General features: G+C 35.9%; 1 protein-coding gene and 1 pseudogene across 1 annotated transcript in view; one reads left to right on the top strand and one right to left on the bottom strand.

Annotated features, from left to right (window-relative positions):
- The window catches only part of ZNF804B (zinc finger protein 804B), a 512,984-nt gene that overhangs the window by 338,848 nt on the left and 149,232 nt on the right, over positions 1-24,904 (top strand). The window lies entirely within an intron of this gene.
- Positions 5,486-6,598, bottom strand: LOC132015345 (60 kDa heat shock protein, mitochondrial-like; annotated as a pseudogene).

The following is a 24,904-nucleotide window of genomic DNA, read 5'->3' as shown; positions in this document are numbered from 1 at the left end:
GTGATTATAATTTTACAGCGCAGTCTATAGGCAAAGGTCAGTAGAGATTTGTGTTTTTATTTAGGACCAAATGCACAAAGGGATCTGGATGGTAATTCTGAAGTACAGTTTTCTGGGTTTTGATAATTTCAAGGTCCTTGAAAAAAATGTGAGGAGTGATCTCAACCCAGAAAGACTTGTTTTCATTTAAGCCCCCTTCCCCACTTGGTCCACATTTGTAGGGAATTCCAGGACTAGTTGGGTAGTATTTTATATATATATATAATTTAATAAATTATTATTAATTTAATAAATATACTCCCATGATCAATACTTGGCATCATGATTGACCTTCACTCTTCTCAAGAAGAAAACTCTAGAGACAAGATTGCCTCATTCTTTTCAGCTGTACTTAATTTTGGCCTGTCAATATGACAGATGTCAGGGAAACTACTTGGCTTTCTTCTTAATCTCTTAGGCTTAGGGGCTGTCTAACAGCAGGCTGATTCTGGTGATGAGCTGGCTGTCACATCTGTGAATAGCACCAAGGAGAAGAGCTAAATAGATGTTTGGAACTTAATGGTATACTAATAAAATCATTGTAAACAGAAGTAATCAATTTCATGAAATGGCCATATGAATATACTCTACTGCATCATACAGATGTACATATTGATGTGAATATATATGTATGATATTTGTATATACATTCAAACTCATGAACCACAATTTTATATATAGAGAAATAGAAATTACCAAAAGAAGTTGTACTTGCATTGACTTCTAAACCTCTTGTTTTTGTCATTCCCCTTAATCCTTTAGTTCAAAGAAACCTATTTCTACTAAGGTAAATCTCTGTTTTTTCTCAGTCTTATTAAAAAAAAATCTTAATGGTCTTAGCTAATCAATAGTGGTTATTACCAAGTATTCACAAGTGTTTCATTAAGGGGAGAAGAAACCTGGCCATAGGTTTTAGTTTAATTTTTTTTATTACAAAATAAAATTTAAAAATTGAGCACACTGTTTTTTGAATGATTTAAGACTAAATTTTTGTTATTTCTAGAATAATGAGTGATACCTATTTTTCCTACAGTGCATGTCTCTAGGTCTTGATATATTTGCTAAAAAACAGAGTCAGTAAATGACAACAATCAGTATATGTGTATTCTTCCTTTGTTCCCAAGTAACTGCAACTGGTAATTTTAGAGCACTATGCTGAAATTCCAATAAGATGATTTAAAATGAGTATCATACAATGCTTATGAGAGACCAAAATGTATTTTTACAGCACATATTTTTCTCTGATTATTGTTTCAAAATTGGTTTGTTTCTTGGCTAAAAGGACTCACATAACATATTGGTATTCTGGGTCCATGAAATTTTAACAGGTATTATTTAAGAAAATAGATTTTATGAGAAGGAATTGAAACAGTTGGGACAGAGCATGCTGCATAAGCTTCTTTATATGTAGTCTACAATATACCAGTTTTCCTTATGAGAATCTAAAAGGGTAGTGTCATATACTGGATTTTCTAAAAATATTCGACTCTAAATCTCTTTTCAAGAGGAACTTCTTGATGGTTCCATGGTCATAAAATATCCTATGGGGAATATTCGATTAGATGCTCTTGAAGCTTCTTAGAGGTTCAGGCAATGCTAGTTTTGGATTGAAACCAATCTCTAGTTAATATACAAAGTAATCCCTACACAGATTGCTGAACTTCTGCTTAATTAATAATCTCTACTCATTTTGTAAATAAGTTTTGGAACTTATTCATGTCTAGAAACAAGAATATCAGTCAAGAGTATATCATTAGTTATTATAAAAGAAGAATCAAAATTTTATATCTCATTGTTAGAATTTAAAGGCTTTTACTTCTTAAAATAATAAGTTTGATTTCCTTTTGGGGATCCTCTAGTTTTTAGAACACATAGAGGCTCAGTTTTTCATCTCCTTCTACAGTTTCGAAGTTCATGGATTTTTTTTACTTACCAAGATTACTAGATCTTCTTCTCTTCTGTAAATGATATACCATGTGATCCCCCATGAAGACCTTTAGGTCAGTAAGGCACCACTAGTATACTGAGATAGTGACATGGTACATAGATCTTACATAAATAGCTTTACTTTTGTAACTCACATTTCTATGAAGAAAATGCTACCTGTTCTGCCTACCTCACAAGGATGTCAGAAAATAAAAATGAAGGTAATGCATTGTGTATGAAAATGTTTTGTAAGTTGCAAAATAGTCTATAAAGACAAGGAGCTTCAATAATGATAATGATCTTAGGTCCCAACTGTACCTGATGGATTCTGAAAAATAGAGCAGCTTATAAGTTAACCAAAGACAATACATTCTCTGGCTCAAATACAAATTGTGTCAAGGCAAGTGTTTACTTCAGAGCTTTATTCATTTTGGGAAAACACTACTAGCAGAGATAAACAAATTTTGATACTGATTTTCAGGAGCTCTTTAAAAATTCAGAAATGAACTCTTCAAGAAACTATGAGAGTAAAACAATTGAGTTTTGTTTTTTGTTTTTTTGTTTTGTCTTGGGTTTATTTTTTTGGACTATTTTTCTCCTCACAACATTGGAAGAGCACAATTCCCAAAACAGTTCTTCCCCCCCAAGTTATGGTATTGTTCAAGGTAGAGTTATTTTGAGTGAACATCTCTGAGGCACTGAAGGAAAAATACTGAAAGTGTCTCAATGATCAGAATGTTTCTTTCTGGGGAAAGTTCTATAGTACTTTTAAAAGTACAGGTCAGAATGTGTCTTTGCACTCAATTTTTATTTTTATACAACTCCCAGATATTTCTACAACAGCTAGATATCTAAGGAAGTAGTTCAGAGAAGGAAATGTAAACCTAGCTAAGATGCCATTCTTTTTGGTGCCAGGAAAAAGCCATAGTGGTATGCTACTGAATAATATATTTTGAGGTTCATATAAATCACATATTTTATGTGATCAAATCACATATTTTTAAATATAATTAACATATTTTAAAGAAAAAGATCTAATTGTACTTTCCGTTGGTCAATTCAGGCTATTAGAAGTTAAAGATAAAACAAAAATCATCTGAAATGTATTTTTACTTTATCTAAAAGTATTTGTAGTTTACTCCTGTGATGTGGAACCCTCAGGATTTTTGCTACCACATACAATCATTCTTTCTTTAGAAAAATTCATCATACTATGCATGATTTTTCATAATGTTTTGGCACTTAAATATTTTCATGGGTGTTTTTGTGGACATCATAATCACACATTTAATATTTAGTATTTTCCTTGTATTGGATTATAATGAATATTATAATTTTTAAGATTTTTTAAATTTTTAAATTTTTTATTATGTTCAGTTAGTCAACATATAGTACATCATTAGTTTTTTAAATAGTGTTCAATGATTCATTAGTTGCATGCAACACCCAGTGTGAATATTATAATTTTTAACCATTTCCAATTGTTGCGCATTTAAGATCTTTAATATTTTTTCCTAGGATAAAAAGTACTTTGATGTACATTGCTAAACTAACATTTTTGTACAGTAGACAATTATTTTTTCAGGTTCAAGCCCTTAGATGTGTAAATGTTAAGCTTTGTCAAAATTTAGCACTTATAAAATTTTAAACATATTTCTAGATCTCCTTTAAGAAAATGTAGCAGTATCTCTCTCTGTCAAATAAATAAATAAAATTTAAAAAAAAAGAAAATGTAGCAGTTTTCTCTCCAACTAAGTGTACAGAAATGTCCTTTTGCCCATCTTCCTGTCATTATGAAAGTGTTAGCAGAAATCTTTTGTTCTTTCCCAGTCTGTTAGATAAAAAGTGATGTTTCCTTATTTCAGTCTGAATTTATTTTATTAATAATGAGGTCAAACATTTTTTCATATGTATATTGACCATCCCTTCTCTCTTGTGGAATACATTAATGCTCCCTCTCTTCTGTACTTTGTTTATATTTTTCTAATGGACATTAGCATTTTGTAATTAAAGATATTTTCTCATTATCTGTATTTTCTATTCTAAATAACTAAATTGTTGTCTTTGCATTTGATGCATCTTTAAACAGTTCCCATTTCATTCTGAAACTAACAGGAGAGCCTATACGCATGGTATCTGATCCTTCCAAAGAGAGCCTGGTGCACTCAAATAGAACTTCATAACCATGTCTTATCTGTGGTTCTTGAGTGGTTGGTGCCAAGTGAGAGAAACTCTGCCCACATTTGTCTGAGTGTTTCTGGGTGTGGTCTGAGCCCTCCTTGCAAGAAACTACAGCTGATTCTTGGTCACTCTGTACCCCGGCTACTTCCAGGGGCTGACCTAGGAACCTGCATTTAATCTCTAGCTGATTTTTTTTATGTGCTGAAGTTTGAGAACCCTTGGTTTCATTAATATTAGAATATTAATCCCCACATATATTCAAGACAGTAGTCTCAAAAATTACTTTTTAAAGGCTATTATTTTATCCTTAGTGCTCCTTCCTTTATACATGAAGCATTATAGAAAAAGACTCTCCTACATATTCAAAACTTTAAGAAGTTCAGGTAACTCAACAAAGTGCTATTACTTTGTTAGATGAGTGTCATATTTTCTTTGGTCATTATGGCTTCCATTATGTCTGAAGTTAAATACTCAATTTTAGAAAACTCCATTGGTTGACATTGCTGTTATAATTATCTAGCTTATTGAGATACATGACATTATGGCCTTTATCCTTATTTTGATGTTGTTATTGCATATTTACTATTTATTAAAAACTGCCACAAATCATCTGGGAAGCAGGGGGAGAATGAAAATAAATGTGCTATCTTCAAGAAAACAAATGTAACAGTATCTTCTCAGGAACAGATTAGAAACATTTCTTTCCAATTGGCCTTGAGGTCTCCAAGGCAGAGAATAATATAGTAGGTACCAGACTCTTAAGTAAGTGACAATTAACACTTTTTGAGTGCCTATCATATGCTAGGAACTGTGATAAGACAGTTATATTTATTAAACTCCCATATTATTTGGTGAGGTTAAATACTAGTACTTATTAGTACCCCCTTTCACAGATTAGGATAGCAGGTAAAGAGAGATTAACTTCCTCGTGGTTACTTAACAGGTCGGTGACAGAGCAGTGATTTTCTTTCCTTTTTTTTTAAAAAAAATATTTATTTATTTTGGGGGGGGGTGGCAGTGTCCATGAGCAATGGGGAGGGGCAGAGGGAGAAGGAGAAAGAGAATTTCAAGCAGACTCCTCATGGAGAGTGGAGCTGGACATGAAGCTCAATCCCATAGCCCCCAAATCACAACCTGAGCTGAAACAAGAGTCAGATGCTCAACTGACTGAGCCACCTACATGCCGCATGGCTGTAGTGATTTTCTTAAACACCAGCTGGCCTTTTCAGTCATTTCCTTCAGCTGGCTTCTCTGATGTTATTATTGAGAAACTTTGCCTGGACTTTCCTCTCATAGTTCATTAATAATAGTAAAACACTCTTCTAGAAATCAGAACCTGCTACATCCTATAACACCTCCCCTTCCCCCCTCCCATTCCACCTGTTCCAGGGTCCTTCTCTTCTTTAGGAATTCTAGTGGCTACAACTTCTGCAGTAGTTAACAGAGAGCCCACTCTGGTAGCATCCAATAAAGCAGTTCTTACAGTCTTAGTTGGATCACTGGTTCCTTTTTCCACCATATTCACAAAATCTCCAAGCATAGTGTCATTAGCAGCTTCTGAGGACCTTGACATAATTTTTTTCAACTATCACTGATCCCTCAACACCTGCATTCTTAGCAATGGTCACTGCAGGAATTTTGAGTGTTCTCTTCATAATTGCTATACCAATTTTTTGGATCTTCATTAGCTGGATTCATTGAATCCAAGGCTGAAATGCACCAAAGCAGGGCTCAACTCCCTCCCAGAAAAATGCCTTCTTTAATAGCAGCTCACATAGCCCTGAGGGCATCTCCCAACTCTGTCTTTCTTTTCATTCATTCAAATCACCTGCCCCACTAACTGCTGCCCCACAGCTACTTCATCTGAGAGATGTGCCAGATAGTCATTCAGCTTCTCCTTTTCATATCCGCTAATTGTGATGTCTAACTGCTCAGTGATTTCTTGAATATGTTTTTCAGTTTGAGCCTTGTCACCTTTTCCTTTTAAGAGCATGGCATCATCTTTAGTCACAAGGACATCTCCAACTTTTTCTTAAGTCATAAGGCTGAACATCTTCAAGATTTAGAATCAGTCCTCCTCCAACCACTGTACTGGTGTACCAGTAGCAATAGCTATGTTTAAGCTGGTCCTGTTGTCACCAAAATCTGGAGCTTTGACTGCTACAACTTCAAGACCAACTTTCAGCCTATTCAAAATGAGCATTCTCAGAGATTCTTCATTAGTATCTCCAGCAATTATAACAAAGGGCTTACGGTGAGCGTTGGCAATGTGAAGAGCATATACAATGGACTGGACACTGGAAATTTCCTTTTCATTCAGTAGAACATAAGCATCTTGGAATTCAGATTTCTGATCTTTTGATATATTAATAAAGTATGAAGAAATAAAATATACTAAGTACCATATATCTTGAAATGTTATAAAATCAGTTCTGGTGGCATGGTATCTCATTGTCACCAAGAGAACTCAAAAAGCAAAAGATATACTGGAATGGTGTATCTGCCCATAGAGTAAAGAGAGTGAGGTTGCATCTCACTGGAAAGGCAGCTGAAGGGCCCTTTATCCTGGGAGAAGCCTGAGGGACTTGTGTTAGAAAGCTGTGGCCTATCTGCCATTCCAAAGGAACATGTCCCAGGAGGATGACCTGAATGCAAGCGCCTCAGGAGAGGAGGCGGCAGTCCAGGTGGAACAAAGCAGCTAGGCTAGAGGAGGCAGTGGCTGCATCAAGGGGACTGTAATACAGAAGACTTAGAGAAAGTATCTCTAAGAAAATCACAAATGTATCCGAGAAGAAAGTAGAGACTTGGCACCTGCCATGAAGAACGCTCAGATCAGCTTCTAACTACTCCAGCTGTGTCAGGCTTTGCTGTTCTCCATGAATCTTCTCTTCACCACGTCTGACCTTGAGAGTCAGCGATAACACTGTGAGGGAGGAAGGAGGTGAAATGAGTCGCAGAGAAGACGCATCTTCATCTACAGGTTTATAGACTGGGACTGGCCCAAGCTGAGAGGGTGGCGGATACTTTAAACATTGAATATTTTTAATAACAAAGAAGCAGATTCCTTCTTTCTCTCTCTCTCTTTTTTAAGTAAATCCTAAAGGAATATTTATTTATTTCCCCAGAGTAATGGGAAAAACTGAGAAACCTGAGGAGATTTTCATCCCAGTTTTGGGGGAGTGGTCAGGAGATCTCCATCTATAAAGCAGGTAGAATGGGGCAGTGAGAAGACAGGCCCCTTTCTGAGCTTCCCTGACCTAGTTCAACAACTACAGCAACTGAGTGAACCTGATATTTCACAGTGAAAATGTATCTATTTTTTAAAGGCCCTTTGGGGAAAACTGATATTAAAAATTGTGATTCCAGTGATGTCACAGGGGAAGACAATCACCTATTTCACTAACCCATGGAATAGGCTTAAAATGTCTCCAGAACTATCTAAGGTAAAATTAGTTAATATCTGTGAAAAATGTGTAGCTCACTGCTTGGCACCAAAGCATTCATGAATAGTTTGTCTTTTCCCTTAGGAAATAGGGTGTTTTATTAGTAGAAAAAAAATGAAAGAAATTTTGTTATGCCAGTTTCCTGTATTTTCAGAAAGGAGGGATTAAGCATTATAAAATCCTTTTATGAGCCCAAGTATGAACTCTGATAAAGCCTATAGTTTTAAAGAACTGTTACATCAACTACTTTTAATCTGACTCATTTATATTTTCTATATAGAAGCATAAGAACACATTTCATAAAGTTCCCCTTCTTTGGACTGTTACAAACTCGGTCCAGAAGCCAGAAGTGGTATGGCTTTGGAATCATGTCTGCCCTCCTTAAAAAGGATAAAGGCAAGTTCACCTATCTGTAAAGATCTTTGATTTGAGGGAACATAGACCTGAAATTGACTTTATGCATTGCTTTTTACAGAGAATTAGATTAAAAATCCCAATATGTAAGTCTACTTTGTTCTAATTTAAAAGATAATCATAATATCTTCAACACTGTGGGAGGTCTCTCAGTAAACATGGATTTATATTTAGTACAATTTATTTGAAAATCAGAAAGGCTGCCAAAATGGTCCAAACATTCAATTATTTCAGTTTTAGAAGGCAGATATTACTGAGAAGTAATAAAATATTGCCAGCCTGCATAGGCAGCTCGTCATCACTAGTAACTTGAAAAGACCAATTACGCCTCACATGGACAAATGTTGATTAAAGGGTGGACTTCATAACTGCCTAGCCATGTTTGAGTCTGTAATCACAGAGGAGGGGGAAGGAAGTACCCAGCACACCACCAAAAGCTGCAAGGAGTCATCATCTGATGAAGGGGAAAAGATGGGAAATTTTTAAGAAAATGTCAGAGGAAATTGCCTGGTGGTAAGAGCTCTACTTATGTATGACTCTGAAGGAAATTGTCTTCTTAGAAAATTATAAGTTCTCAAAATGCCTTAAATAAAAAAAAAATGAACCTATCTAAGCATTCTGGAGATCAAACTTGGTATTCTCAGACTTCAGAGAAATTGTTTTTACTTGTCACAGGTCTTCATTCTTCTGAGGAAGACTCAGGAACTGTTTGAGCTTGGATTTGCGTAGGGGATCCAGAGAGATACTCAACTTGCTTTCCATACAAGTTTGATAACATTAAGGTGAAACTAAGACCCCAAACTAACTAAATTTAGTTATAAATTTAGTATAACTAAATACTTATTGAGGAATTTTGTATGTGAATAATTACATGCAATTTCAACTAAGATAGCATATATAAAATGCATAATACAGCCCTAGACCGACAAGGTGATATTGTGCCTACAATTTTGTTATGTAACAATTGGTACATATTCATTGAGAACATAGTGAAATGTACTCAGTACTGTACTGTGCATAGGAAGGACAAAGGAGTTGTGGCTAGGCTATTAGGGAGGTAATAGAAGGTACTAAGAGGAAAAAAAAATAACATGCATGATAAAATTTTTAAAAATAATATGATGCAGTTTGTAATTAAGTACAATGTTATATAATACAGGATTATTAAAGTACAGGAAAAAAATTAATGCAGTGAAAACTTGCAGGGGTTTTTAGAATGGGGGAAACTTAAAGTGGGGTTTGAAAAATCCATAAGTATGGGAATCTAGAGGTTGAAAGGGAAGAAATTTCAAGAAAGAGAAACAGCAGCCCACAGGTTCAAGGGAGGGAATGGCCAAGAGATTGGATTAGGGAACCAGTGTAGTGGAGCCAGATTTACTAGAATGGAGTCCCAGCTCCCTGACTTAACTGGTGTAACCTAAGTGTGATGTGATCCTTCTGTGCCTCACTCCCATCATCAGTAAAATGGAAGTAACTCTTGTATTTATTTGAAGATATTTTGAGAATTAATGAATTTACATATATAAAGCTCTTCTACTAGGACCCAACACCTAGGAGGTATTCAACAAATGTTAGCTACTATTACTATTATCAGGTCGTTGAACACTGTTAAAGGATGTGATTTTCATGCAAAGAATGAAGCCAGATTATACAACAATAGCAACTACCGCTTGTTACAGATGGAGTGATGGACACCATCCGCTACACTTGGCCTACATTTTTTTCTTATTCCTAACAACCAGCTCTTGGAGAAAAGGAGACATAAGTATTATTTCTCTCACTTTACAGCTGAGGGAGCTAAGAATTACAGAAACAATTTTCTCAAGCATTCTGCAGCTAGTAAAGAAAAGCCAAGAGTTGGAAGAGCCATCTTCTGGCCATCACTCCCATGTTTGAAACTGCTGCATTATGATGCTTGAATTTATAAATGATAGAGGATCTTGAGATTGAGGTAGGAGTCAGACACAAGTTTACTAAATAGGTTGAAAGTAGGAAAGAGTTCAGATTCAAGAAAATCAGCCTGGTGGTAGCTGGTGGCAGCTGAAGTACTCTAGGAAAGGTGAGGTAAATAAACTTTTAGGATGGCAGCCCTGAGACCTGAGAAGGAAAAAAGGAAAAAAAAAAAAAAAAAAAGGAAAAGACTTTATCCTGGGCCCTGAAAGTGAGAGACAGTAATTTTGGCTCTTGGTAATGGAGCCCAAATGACTAGGAGAATGGTAGCTTCAGGAGGGCTGGCTTGGAGAGAGGGTGCAAAAAGGACCTTGGTTCCTTGCATTCAAGGCCAGGGTTAAGAGAGTCTCTTTGTCTCCGTGTGTTTTGCGATGATAGCTGGGCTCATCTTCCAGTCCCTTCATGAGATTGGAAATTAGCTTTCCTGTTACTGGGTTGCATTTCACTTGTCCCTTGGGAGCTCTTGCTCACATTTTCTAAGCTGCTTGCTGTAGAGACGTCGTTTAAGGAAGGACAAATTAGTCTGGGAAGACAAGAGTTGCTCCTAATGCAGTTGAGAGTTCTCTGTTTTGTAGCCTCAGACCCTTTACGAGCAAAGAGTAGAAATAAACATCATGGCTAATGCACTTCAGCAATATAAAAGGTTTCTACAAGGAAAACGCTGCTAACAGTAAACAGTTTATATAAAGCAAAGATAAATCATAATGGAGTGGTAATTTGAGTTTGTATTGTACATCTCCTCAGGGAATTCCTAATGCTCTAAAGACACTATCTCATTACTACCTGGCATACCTCTGAGAAATATGCAAAAAGCATCATTTTCTTCAATTTTTGTAGAAGAACCTAAGTCATAGGGAATTGATGTGGCTTATCATTATACGGAAGTGGATTACTCATTTCCATGGAAAGGATTGTCTCAGGGAATGGGCTGATTTTCTCATGAAATTAGTCACTCAACCTGAGGGGAAAAAACACCACTGAAGCCCCCCAGAAAATAAGCAAGCAAAATACCCTTTAGCAGATTTCATTACCTATTTTAGGAACCCTCTGGACTTGTTTGAACCTAAGTAATGCAACTAGAATCAGAATAGCTTTTATAGACTTTATCCATTAGAATAACTCATCACATATTTATTTGAAAGTTTTTGATTGGAAAGATCAAATTTTTAAGGGAAACTGTAAGAAATGTGCAGCTTCTAGGCAAGCGTATGACATAGTGGAAATAGAGCCGCCCTTGTCACTGCCCTTGTTGCTCTTCGCCATCTCAGGCCAACCTAAATGACAAATGGACGTGCTCACCAGAGCATGATCTCTGCACCCAGAAATGACAAATAAAGATCGATCACTTCCTTAGTATTTCAGAGGAAATTGCAACGGAGCCCCCTAACTTTTTAGGCATGCTGCTGAGCAGAGTACCTACCACTACTGCACAACAATAGAGTGTGACCTAACTGCTTCTCGGCGCACCTTTCCCATAATCCTCCAACTCCCTGTCTCGCCTTAGGTGTATAGATTTAGAAATCACTCAAGCCAGAATACAGTTCTGGAAGATTCTAATGCTTGTCTTCCTTGATGATCGTTTTGGGTAAGGTTGCATAGAGCAACTTAGCTCAGTATGTTTGGTTTTTTCACTCCTACATGTAATATCCCACATTTTGTTGCTCTTCATTGTGTGTTGCTAAACATCCTATCCTCCTGTTAATTCACTCATGGAGGAAAATGTGTTTTTTAACTACTGATAGTGCCCTTCTTTATGGATACAGATCTCTGGCCAATGATTAAGATTTGTTATAAATTTTTTGAGTTTTTATTTAATTTTTTAATAGAGAGATTGAGAGAGAGAGCGTGCACAAGTGGGGGTGTGGGGCAAGGGTGGGGGCAGAGGGAGAGGGAGAATTTAATCAGACTCCATGCTCAATACAGAGCCTTACACAAGTTTTGGTCTCAGGACCCTGAGATCATGACCTCAGCCAAAATGAAGTCAGACACTTAAGAGGCTGAGTCACCCAGGTGCCCCGAGATCTGTTATTTTCGAACAGTTTCATTACCTTGACCTTATTTCTTTAAATACGTATTTCAATGTTAGGAAATGACATTTGGAGTATAAATCCTGCATTTATGGTCTGTTAAATCATTCAACATGAACCCTTGTTTTCAGTCACAGAGTGATTAGGAAACACTGATTATAACTGCTAATTAACAAACTGTTCTAAAGTAAATAAGGACCCCGACACCTGGGTGGCTCAGTCAAGCATCTGCCTTCATCTCAAGTCCTGATCCCAGGGTCCTGCAGTGGAGCCCTCCCTCTTCCTCTGCCTGCCACTCCCCCTGCTTGTGCTCACTCTCTCTCTCTAATAAATCAATATAGTCTTTAAAAAAAAAAAAAGCACTGGGTATGATGCATAAACAATGAATCTTGCAACACTGAAAAAAATAAAATAAAGTCTAATAAATAAATAAGGGCCAAATGATTTATCATCATTCTTTTTCATGCCTGACCTTCAGTAAATATCTGCATGTGTTAATCTATAAGGTACTTTTTCCGACTTGAAAAGTCTGAGAAAGTTGGGCATTCTGGTGTATATTTATGTGAGATGTGGAGCCATATATAAGCCAAGAAAGTAGCTGAGGTATTTGCTGATCTTGGATTTTGTCCAAATATTGTGTAAAGGTGCTTGTGCAAGTGCTTTTTCTCTAAGTGAGCACTCAGCTAGTCTGTTCCTGTACTCCCCCTCAGCATCCTTGAGAGTTAAGTTTTCTTCTGTCTTTATCAGAGTTTAATTTGATTTGATACCTTTTAAGTTTAAAACCTTATAATTAACATTTGCTTTAGCTCATCTAGCTCTTTCCTATCAGAACTCATATAACAAAAGTGTTAGTTGTAAATCCTTTAAATATACAAATCATTAGATACGTAGATATTATTACATCTTTTTGATACATTCCGCAAAACATGTACTCCATCTGATGCACAGAGAGATGGCATTAAGATAAAGGCTTTTTATTAGTTCATTGCCATTTTACTCTCATTACCAAACTTGATATTTTAAAATATATTTTTGTGGGGACCTCTAGATGGCTCAGTTATTTCACTGAGGGTGCCTGTGTGGCTCAGTTGGTTATACCTCCCACTCTTGGTTTCAGCTCAGGTCATGATCTCAGGGTCATGCAATTGAGCCATGTCAGGCTTCATACGGAGCATGGGGTCTTTTTTCAGATTCTCTCTGTCCCTCTCTCTCTGCCCCTCCTCTCTCTCTCTCTAAATATGTATATAATATATATGTATATTTTAGTTATGAGAAAAGGTATCAGGTATCTCCTATCTATATCTTTCTACTTTTTTTGGTCTGACAGGAAATGTGAATGGGCCCCTCCCTAGCTCAAATGTGTTTACCATAAGAGAAAAGAAAAAAAATCAGTGATTGAAAAAATCACTGGGCGCCTGGGTGGCTCAGTGGGTTAAGCCGCTGCCTTCGGCTCAGGTCATGATCTCAGGGTCCTGGGATCGAGTCCCGCATCAGGCTCTCTGCTCAGCGGGGAGCCTGTTTCCTCCTCTCTCTCTCTCTGCCTGCCTCTCTGCCTACTTGTGATCTCTCTCTGATCAGTGTTATGTATGTTCTAAACACGTTTAAAACTGGCATAAATTAACAATATGAAGCTCTCATTTGGTTTAATTTTTTTATTGATAATATCACAGTAAAAATACAACTGAGAAATATCAAGTGCATTTTTGTCTTAGAATTATTTTTCACTTTGAAAAATTGTCTAAAATATATGAACTTTGAACTTATTTGTGGAATGCATGAGGGCTCCAGTTTCTCCACATTTTATCACTTGTTAGTTTCTTGGTTTTTATTTCTTTTCTTCCTTTCTTCCTTCCTTCTTCCTCTCTTCCTTCCTTTCTTTTTCTTTTTACATAACAGCTATCTTTATGAGAATAAAGTTTTCCTTTGGTTTTGAAATCAAAGATTTTAAGTATCAAAATAATTTTTGAGAGATTTGCCAGAGCAATTTTTTCCTATAAATTTTAACCCAGTGAATTTATGTCATTTCTTTCCATTATTCTAATATGAGCTGGTAGCAGTTGCCTTAAATTAATTCAAGTATAGAAGTCATACCATGTAGAAATAGTCTCCCTAATAACACTAGATAGACACAGTCTATTCAACTCATCCTCTTGTATGAAGAATATCTATTTGTAATTACTCCTGGTAAATGAAAAAAAAGTATAGATAATTATCTTCCTAAAGTCTTAGTAGGGTTTATGAAAACTTCACAATTTCTCAAGAACAGGGAAAATGCATTTGAATTAGTTTAGAGAAACAAAAACTTTGATTTGATTCAGAGATGTCACATGAACTTAATTTTGTCTTTATGTTTTTCCGTATTTTCCATGAATAAATGCATGTCATTTTATTTTGTGGAAAAAATGTCATACAAATAGTGGTAAGCTTTAGGATCTGGGCTAATATGCATTCTTTTCTTTTTAAATAATGAACAGATCAAAGTGAATAATATCTAGTAAGATGTTTGCTATTCTGTTGTTCTAAAAAAGAACTATTTCTTTCTTTAGGCTGCTATCAGCCTTACATTTTATTTTCCAAGAAGACTCTGAAATCTAAAACGACAATAGACCTTCAAAAAATCAAACCAAATTTTACATGATTAAATATTTCATATTTCAAAAAATGCCACCAAAGAACAATGTTTCATAGAGAACTGAAAAAACAAAAAAGAGCTAGTATTCATATGTAATAAATGAATATCTTTCAGGATTCAGGAGTGAAACTATAGTTATTCCTTGATAAGAATCATTTGAACAATAGAGATGTGATATTTTGACCAAAAAGTGTGATAGTTTAAGCACTGAGTTATATTTGCTTTGATGACTTCACTAATGCATTCATACATTAAGTATTTACTTTACACATATGGTGTGTCCAGTATGGAGTAAAGTAAGCACATATAACCAATTCTTTGGTTTTTCTAATTGTAGTATTGTTCAGCCTTTAAAACCATCAGGTTTTGATTTAAAAAGTGGTTTATACCCTACAAACTGATTATAATCATAAAATCATAAAGTCAACTTAATATATATTAACTGATTAATTCCACAAAGGTATACTTATTTCCTACTGTGGACCAGACCCTGTGCTCCATATTAGTGAGCAGAAATGACGAATACATTGTTCAGAGACACTCATTATAACTGATTTGGGATCAGTGCACTAACTCAGAGAATAAATCCTCTTTTTTTTTTTCTTTTTTTTTTTTTTTTCATTTTCAGTTCTGTGAAGCTTAAGGAATTCAAAGAAATAAAATCTGTTCCTTCACCTTTAAATTTAAAGTCACAAAAATTAGACATATTTTCCATTAACTTCCTGAATTCTGTGCTGCATTTACCACTCAGAAAGTTTTTGGCATGAAATCAAAATGAACTAGGATCTTCAGCATACTCTGAATCAGTCTCCAAATAAAGAGATCATTGAGCTTCCAAATGATGTTTAAACTCATTATCCTCCAACAGGGAACCATTAAACTATCATCCCCTAGAAACATTATTACCATGGAACATCTGTAAACATCAGTACGTGGTCAGGGATATTGATGGGATCCACTTTTTTGGTAAATTTAAACATACTCAAAAGATGATGAAGAAAATCAATGAACATTTATCAGTAATGAGACAGAAAGAAGATCTTACATCGTAAGCCCATTTTGTAGGAGGCAATAATGTAGCCATAAAACTACAGAATTACTTATAAACATATTAGGATGTGACATTAATCTAAATGTGGGGATAATGAACATGACAATAGAAACTGCCAGTCAAGTACTTCTAAGAGTGCTTGTGTTGAAATTAGGAGGCATCTAAATTGCAATACATTTAAAATGCAACAATGGGTGTGAATGGTAAGCTGGAGGTAGTTTCCCTATAGATGTCCAGTAGACTCCTAGAAATAAAGTAAAGCCATGCAGACATTGACAGTTTTTCTTCCTAAAGTTTGCCATATAAATAGACCATCCTCAAAATGGTACATCTTGAAATATTTCTGAAATAATTCTGCATATTTTTGGAATTACGGAAATCAGAATAGTCAGGTAACTAATGGGGAGAGACATGTCCCATTGTGCATTCTGGAGCTCAGTTGAAAGAAGATAAAATGAACTCTATAAATTAAGTTAAAAGTGCTAAATATTTTTTTTTTTAAAGATTTTATTTACTTTATATGACAGAGATCACAAGTAGGCAGAGAGGCAGGCAGAGAGAGAGGGAGGAGGAAGCAGGCTCCCTGCTGAGCAGAGAGCCGGATGCGGGGCTCGATCCCAGGAGCGTGAGATCATGACCTGAGCCGAAGACAGAGGCTTTAACCCACTGAGCCACCCAGGCGCCCAAAAGTGCTAAATATTAATAGTATAATTAAATTGTTTATACATGAAAAGAATTGAAAAAAAAAATGACCACAAAGTGGTTCTACATGCGGCCCTGAAAAAAAAAAAATTCAAATTAAAGGAATGCCATATGTATGTATGTTTCCAACCACTGATCAGTCATCATTTGAATTTCTAACCCACATATGGGAGAGCAAAGCCCAGATTCCTAACAGTTTCATTGTCAATGAGATGATAACAAGGATCCCATCCTTATCTTGCACCTATGTTTGTTTTCCTATTAGCAAGTACTAGCAGATGATATAAAAAGTGCTAATACTTAGGGAGGAAATGTCAAAATTTTAATCATATGAATTAAATAGCTTCACTTTTTAACTTCTTGAATACAGTAGTGATTATTACATAATTTTACATACAAACAACCAGAGGAAATGTAGAGAGGATATGCTCAGCAGTCAAGCTAACATAGATGCATAGTCCAGCCCTGCTATCTTTGATGCCTGTAATCTTGAACAAATTATTTAATCTCTGTAAATTTTAATTTTCCTGGCTGCACCGGATTTAAGATCTCTATCTTTAACAAGAGAGAGCAAAGTGAAGGTTGCTGGAGTGGGGGTGGGCGGGGGCATGGTTCAAATGGGTGTTGAGGATTAGGGAAGGCCCTTGTGCTGAGCGCTGGGTTTTGTGTGTAAGTGATGAATCACTAAATTCCACACCTGAAACTAATCTTACACTGTATGCTCACTAACTGGAATTTAAACTAAAACTTGCAGAAAAAGACCTATATCTTAGGATTGTGATAAATGGTTAAGTAACTTCTTTTGAAACGCTTAATAGGGCACCTCACACATAATACTTTTCCAGCAAATGTTAGCTATTGTTACTGATTATTATTCAATCATATCAGTAGCTAATAGAAGTGTTCCCAATGTGTATGTATAACTAAATACAGTGTGGCTTCCAGATGCTTCTAACATTCAGCCAATAAGAGTATATGAGAAGAAAGAGAACAGAAATAGGAAAGTTGTTCACTCTCCTGTAAAATTCAATCTTATTTGTATTTTACTTTTACCTTTCTCTCCTATAAACAAAGAAAAATGTAAATTATATTACTGAAGCAATTCCGAAACAATGGGATCTATTTTAAAATATTAATGTCAGTAGTCTGCTGAATGAAATAAACACTAATGTGAAAATTAAATCAGTATTTTCTCCAAAGAAATCAAAAGACTCTGATTTTCCTAAGAAAATTTCTGCCGTTGAAATGCAGGCAGTTTTAAGAGTTTTGTGAATAGAACTTTTAATAATCACATACCATAGACCATTGTGTCAGATAGGTAATACCTGGAAGAATTGAGTAAATTATATATTGACTACATCTCTTGAAATGTCCCTTATGTGAACTCTTCGATCTTTTCTATTCTCTGATGAATAACCCTGTTTAAAGAAGTTTCGAGTTTCTCTGTTTTCCTTTCTGCCTTAAAAAAAGGAACAAGCTAGCCATAAACAATCAAGTCGACAGATGCCTATGAGAATTATGTTGCCTTTTTGAGTCACTCCCGGGGCTTCTTTGGAAACTTCTGACTTTCTGCCTGGGAGATCTAGGCTGATTTTCTGCTTTTGGCTTCTTATCCTGTCACTCAGTGGAGAAGGTATTAGAAGGTTACCACTGAGCTGAAATTGAAGTCAGAGCTACTGACCCTACTGCACGAACCTTTCATTTTGTTCTTTGGGCTAGGTCACATCTTATTTGTCCATCGTAAATTTTTAGTGTCTATTCACTGAATTCCCATTCAGTATTTCAAATCAATTTCCCAAGGGTTTCCTGGGAAAACAAGCCCAAAAGGACAAAATCTGAGCTCCAGTCATGAACTTACATGGCTTACCTTTGCAAATGGAATCCCTTCAAAATAAAGTTACAAAAGCTTGATGAAGGATTTCAGTTTTTTAGAATACTGTATAAATAAAGTCAAAATCTGTCATTCCATTAGAAGTAATTATAGTTACTTTTAATTCCTACAGTTACCCTGTGATGGTTAGTATTGGTAATAAATCAGTAGTGACAATGGAGTTATTATTTTTCATGGTAAATAAATGCCCAGTGAATGAATATTCAGAGGCAGTACTTTATGTAGTTTCTCAACTGTTCTGTTGTAGAAATGTCAAGGCACTTTTCAAATCTTAATGTCAAATGGTCATTATCTAAAACTGGACATGTGAATTTTATCACTTAACACGTGGGGGGGAAAAACTTCAAATCTGTTTTCATTGTAAGTGCCTAATCTCAGAGATTTCATACATCCAAAAATTCATGCAGTCCTGGCATAAGGGAGCAAATCGTAGATCCCCATTTTGGAGCACCAAATCAGCAGGAATAAGGGGCTTCTTCAGGGTTCTCAGTATTGTATGAAGTCAGCCATGATCCTTGTCTGGTAAATATTACTACCAAACATCTGTGGTTGACAGCTGGTATCTTTTATGACTAGATTTGATTCCGTTCTGAATGGTCCCTATCTGTACCATAATTATTATTAAATACTTTGAATACAATGGATGTTTCTCTTACTGAAAAACCCAATTCTTTGTGTGGTGAGACCAGGAAGTTATAAGTATATAAGCACATGCATTGGTTCTAATTAAGATGATCCAGTGAGCATAGAAAGCAACTGTTTGTTAAAGGGCTAGCAATCTGCTGGCCTGAACTCCAGTCCTATTTTTGCATTAGATGAATCTTTGTCCTTAGGTAGGTCACTCAATGCTCGCTCTCCATGTGTCACATTATTTGCAAAGTGTGGGGATTTAGAAGTGTTTGTTTAGAAGATTTAGGAGAACTAGAGAGGTCATAGATCCTTCTAATATCCCTTTCATTTCTCAAGTTATATTTTTCTATTTGCTCATTGTTATCAGTCAAGAAATGGAGTTGGGGGGTGCCTAGATGGCTCAGTGGGTTAAGTCTCTGCCTTCGGCTCAGGTCGTGATCTCGGGGTCCTGGGATCGAGCCCCACATCGGGCTCTCTGCACAGCAGGGAGCCTGCTTCCCCCCCTCTCTCTGCTTGCTTCTCTGCCTAGTTGTGATCTCTCTCTTTCAAAAAAAAAAAAAGATGGAGTTGGGATATTAAGTGATTAAGTGTTTCCTCCACAGACAAAATGGGAAAGCTTAAAAAAGATAAAACTAGATCGGCGTTTTAGAGAAGGAGCAGGAAGGAGTGCCTGGCTCAAGCTTTCTGAGGGGAATGATCTTTATTAGGGTACATAGTATCCTCTTTGGATGGTGTCTGAAATATTATTTGGTGATTTTCCACTTGTGAAGTTTTTGAAAAATTAGGATGTATGCTTAGGGTGTGTTAGTCTAAAGAAAGGTCAAGTTATTAAATATTCAGTTGAAATGGGTATGTCAGAACTAGTATAACTGTTATAAAGTACATTAGAATAGACATTTTAGAGAGGAAGAAAAGTTTACATGAAAGAGATCAGAAAATCAAATATTACATTGTGGAAAAAATTTACCTTTATTTTGATCAATTTTTCAAAGTAATTAAAAAGTAGAAGACTCGAATGACCCTCTCCCTTCTCAGTCACCACCAAATCTGAAATTTGGAATATGACATTTGATGTTCAGGTGAGAATTAGAGGAAAACAAAATGTGCTATTTTGTTTGTCAATCCAATGACCCTTGAAATTTCTTCATTACTAGTAAAGGCTGCACTGGGCTTTTCCTGCTTTTATTTTATTAGAAACTCCTTGATCCAATTAATTAATTAGTTTACTTAATCTGATCTGTCACTAGTGCTATCATCCATCTGTTCCCATGTGATTGCATTTATACATACTCTCATTTAGAAATACAGTTGTACACATTAAAAGCACTTTTAGGGGACGCCTGGGTGGCTCAGTTGGTTAAGCGGCTGCCTTCGGCTCAGGTCATGGTCCCAGCGTCCTGGGATCGAGTCCCACATCGGGCTCCTTGCTTGGCAGGGAGCCTGCTTCTCCCTCTGCCTCTGCCTGCCACTCTGTCTGCCTGTGCTTGCTCTCGCTTCTCTCTCTATGACAAATAAATAAAATAAAAAATCTTTAAAAGCACTTTTAGTCTCTCCTCAAAAAATAATTTAATCACCAATGTAAAGTTGAACTCATGGAAAATAATTTGTTCTACTGAGTAGAGAGATGACAGGTGTTTTTCATGAGTATTAAGTTTTATCATCTATAATGAGTTTCTGACCAGAGATGGTAAATGAACTTACTATGAAACGTAAAACTATTACATATTCAGGAATATAGAACAAGATGTGCTAGAGAATAAACATTTAAGTAAAACTATTCTGACCTTCCGTGAAAAGCAGTTTCCCTGAAAATAGTCCCAAGAACCTATCTGAAGAGCCTGTGAAGAGAGCTCTAAACCCACCCCACCTGAACCCCTGGGGCACTGGTATAAGAGGGAGATGCAAGGGCCATCTTTATTGTTAAAGATCTACCCTTTGGGAGGAACACTGTGTAAGGATCATACCCCAGGACACAGATTTGGATTTGTTCATTGATTAAGTTGCCTGTTTGTCATATAACGGTGTTGACTTAAAATTTGTGTTTCAATTTTGATAATCCTTTGCTGTTTTCTCTTTTTTAAATTATTAGCATATGATTACACTAGTAGAAGTATTAATGTTAAACCTTGGTGGTTCTGGGATTCACTCAACTTGGACAGTATGCATTATTATTTATATTGACTTACAAATACTTTATATCCTTTATATTTTTATGGATTTGGCTTGCCATCTTTTGTTTAGAGTTTTGCTGGATATTTTTAAGTAACATAAAGGAGCTAATTATCTTTCATAGCAAGGATTCAATTAATGCTGATCCAAACTACAGCACATTTTTCTTCAAACTACCAATTTGCTTTTCACATTTCTTTCCTTTCTTCTGCTATATTCAAATAAAATTAAAATATTTTTTTGTTTAAAAATTATATATGGTTATGATCCTATTTTTCAATCCCTTGAATACTCTATCTGTACACATGCATAAAGAGCTCTTCAAAATAATGTTCACACAATTTTAAATTATAGTTAATTTCTCAGTTTTAGATTATTTAGAATTTTAGTATCTGAGTCTTCTCTGTTGCTTGAATTTTTTCATAAATATGCATCATTCTTTCACCAAAAATGTCACTATTTATAAAAAATACAAGGCATGATTATTCATTTTCTTGCTGCTAATAGTAACTAAACTAAATTTGCCTTGAAATTTTCTTATTCCAAATGTAGTCTAAATCACTACTGTTTTTGATTGACATTTTTGTGTAAATTCTGAGTTTTTGCCTGCTGACGTCCAGGTGGCAAACACCTGTAGAATATGAAGCCTAGAGTCTGTTCTAGGTCATTGGCCATATGTTCTGACTGGCCTGTGCCCGTGTCCCTTAGTTTTTAAACCTTTTGCATATCATCCATGAGTGTATGCATAGATTTTAACAACAAAAAGTAGGATATCATATCTCTTTCTCTAAGTGAAGATTATGAACTATTTTTAGTATTAGGGAACTGCCATTCTGTTATAGTATTATGAGTTTGACTTTATGTTTTTCTATATCTCCCACATATAAATTAGATCATGCAGTATTTGTCTTTCTTTGTCTGGCTTATTTCACTTAGTATAATGTCCTCCAGGTTCAATGATGGTTCCTAGAGACTGAGGTGTGGAAGAAAAAGGGGATGAAAGAAAGAGAGAGAATGAAAGAGAGGAAGGAAGGAAGGAAGAAGGGGAGAGAATGAAGAGAGGAAGGAAAGAAGGAAAGAAAGCAAAAGGGAAAGGAAAGGAAAAGGAAGGAAGTGAAGGAAAAGGAAGGGAGGAAAGAAGGAAGGTTGGTGGTTCCCAGGGATCATGGGCAGTTATTGTTTAATGGATACAGAGTTCTGCAAGATGAAAAGAGTTCTGAAGATAGATGGTGAGAGTTGCACAACAATACGAATGAACTTAATACCCCTGAACTGTACCCTTAAAAATGATTAAGGTCATAAATTTTAGCTTGTGTTTATTTACCACGATAGAAAAAGATGTGATAAGAGAAAAATTTTAGAAACGAAGACTCAAAAGCGTATTATTTTGTAAATTTCATCTCTTTTTATAATTTGCCATCAACATAAAAATAACATGTGCTCAAAAAGTTTGTTCATCGTTGGGTTTGTGAAACTTGGGGAGGACGCCAGTCAGATGCCCTGCCTCACCAGCTTCATGGAATGAGGACTTGAGAGGTGAGGACAGAAGAGTGAGGGTAGGAGTCTGGACTTCCAGAAGCTTTGATATCAACAGGGATCCCATTCATTAGGTTTGCTATCTCCAACTGGCTGGTCCGTGTTTTTTCACACTGGTTAAATCCACCACATCCATTTGATCCTCCAACCAGAAAGTAGAGAGTAAGCCCAGATTTCCCCCTTTGCTGAATGCCCTGTGTTCAAATAGCTGCTAGTTCTGTAAATGCTACCACCGACTTCCCTAAAATATCACGTCTCACCTCAAAACTCATGCTGCTGTCTTTGCTGAACATCTCGCCATGTCTCACTTGGGTATTCACAATAGATGCCTACCTGGTCTCCCAGCTTCCAATCTCACATCCTAGAACTGTCTTCCATTCTGCTGTCAGCAAGGCTTCAAAAATGCAAACCTGATTATTTGGTTCTCTGCCCAATTTTTGCATGTTTTGCATGCATGTTCTGCTGACCGAGTCTGTCTCGCAGCACAGGCGGTCCTTCATTATGTGACTGCTTTACTTACCAGTCTTCTCCCCCTCAGCCCCGCTGTGCAGTTGTTTCTTCAATCACCCTGAACGTCTCACAGTTGCTGAACATACCAATCTCCTGTCTTTATGTCATCTCTTATTCTATCATCTTTGCCTAGAAGGCCTGCCTCTGAATACCAACACTTGCTTTTCCCCCCAGCACTTCCCTTTAAACATCCCCTTTTCTAAGACGTTTCCTGACCTTCTATTTCTTCGGAGGAATTTATTCTCCAGTATGTGTTCCCCCTCTGTGTGCTAGTGTTACTTCCTTTGTGGCAGTTATGATGTTACTCACTTGTTTGCTCATTCAATGCCTGATGCCCTCTCCTAGATTCCAGTCCCTTATAGACAGAAATTGAGTTTTTTCATTACTGTAAACCCTCGTTTGCCCTCATGCAGGAGGTATTTAAAATCTCTTTCTAGAATGAGTAAATGAATAAAAGAGATTGGCAAAGCAGTCTTGACAAGAAGAACAAAGCTGAAGGCATCACACTCCCTCATTTCAAACACTATTACAAAGCTGTAGTAATTTAAACAGTATGGAATTGGCATAAAAATAGACACAAAGACTAGAACAGAATGGAGGCCAGAAATAAACACATAAATATACTGCCCATTTAACTTAAGATGAAGGAATCAACAATGTTTTCCCAGTACCATTTATTGAACAGATTGTCATTTCACTGGACCACTATCCTATACCATGAACAAAAATCTACTCCAAATGGATTAATGACTTGAACATAAGACCGTAAACCATGAAACTCCTGGAAGATAATATAGGCAACAAACACCTTGGTTCTTTTGAAACTGATACCGAATCTAAAAGCTGAACAAAACAAATCGAGGCACCTGGGTGGCTCAGTGGGTAAAAGCCTGTGCCTTGCCAAGAGAATCCTTGTGCGTTGTTGGTGGGAATGTAAATCTGTGTAGCCACTGTGGAAAACAGTATGGAGATTCCTCAAATTGGAACTGCCAAATGATCCAGCAACCACCAATCAATTTCTGTATCTATGACTTTGGTTTTATGTTTGTTTTTTAGATTCCATGAATAAGAGAGTTCATACAGTATTTATCTTTCTCCATATGATTTATTTCACTTCACATAATGTCCTTGAGCTCCCTCCATGTTCTTCCAGATAGCAAGATTGCATTCTTTTTTATGTGTGAATAATATTCCACTGTGTATGTATCACAAATTTACTTATCCATTCATCTATTGGTGGCATTTTATCATATTGTACAAGTACTTTATCATATTGTACACATATAACTTATGAATGAACAAACATGAAGCTAGACATATTGAGAGAGAATTATAAATTCTTTCTACATTTTTCTTTTGATTACAAGATCAGTTTTGATATTCAGCAGTTGAAATACAATTTTTTTCAATTATCTTTCTCTACTTTTAATAAATTAACATAAAATCACTTGGTTATTGTGTAATTCTCTGACAGGGCCAAAAAATAAACACATTACTAAAAAATAATGAACGGAACATATATTGTTAATACTATATTTTTTTCAGAATTTAAAAAAGAAATAAAATACCTATATGGATAAAGTACATTTTTTGTTTTCCAAAGAATTCTCTGGAATTAATAAAGTTAGATCAATACTTGGTGATTTTGCATGAAATACATTATATTTGAGAATTTGAACTCATAATGAAAACACTTAGATGATCTAGGAAAATGGAAAAAATATTAGCTTAAAATATTGAGTAAAATTCCTTGAATTTACAATGGATTCAAGCAGCATGATTTTTGTAATTTCTAAGCAGCAT

This window comes from Mustela nigripes, chromosome 4, assembly GCF_022355385.1.
Source record: "Mustela nigripes isolate SB6536 chromosome 4, MUSNIG.SB6536, whole genome shotgun sequence".
NCBI lineage: Eukaryota > Metazoa > Chordata > Mammalia > Carnivora > Mustelidae > Mustela > Mustela nigripes.
The sequence above is the reverse complement of the archived record's forward strand: the minus strand, read 5'-3'. Positions and strand labels throughout refer to the sequence as shown.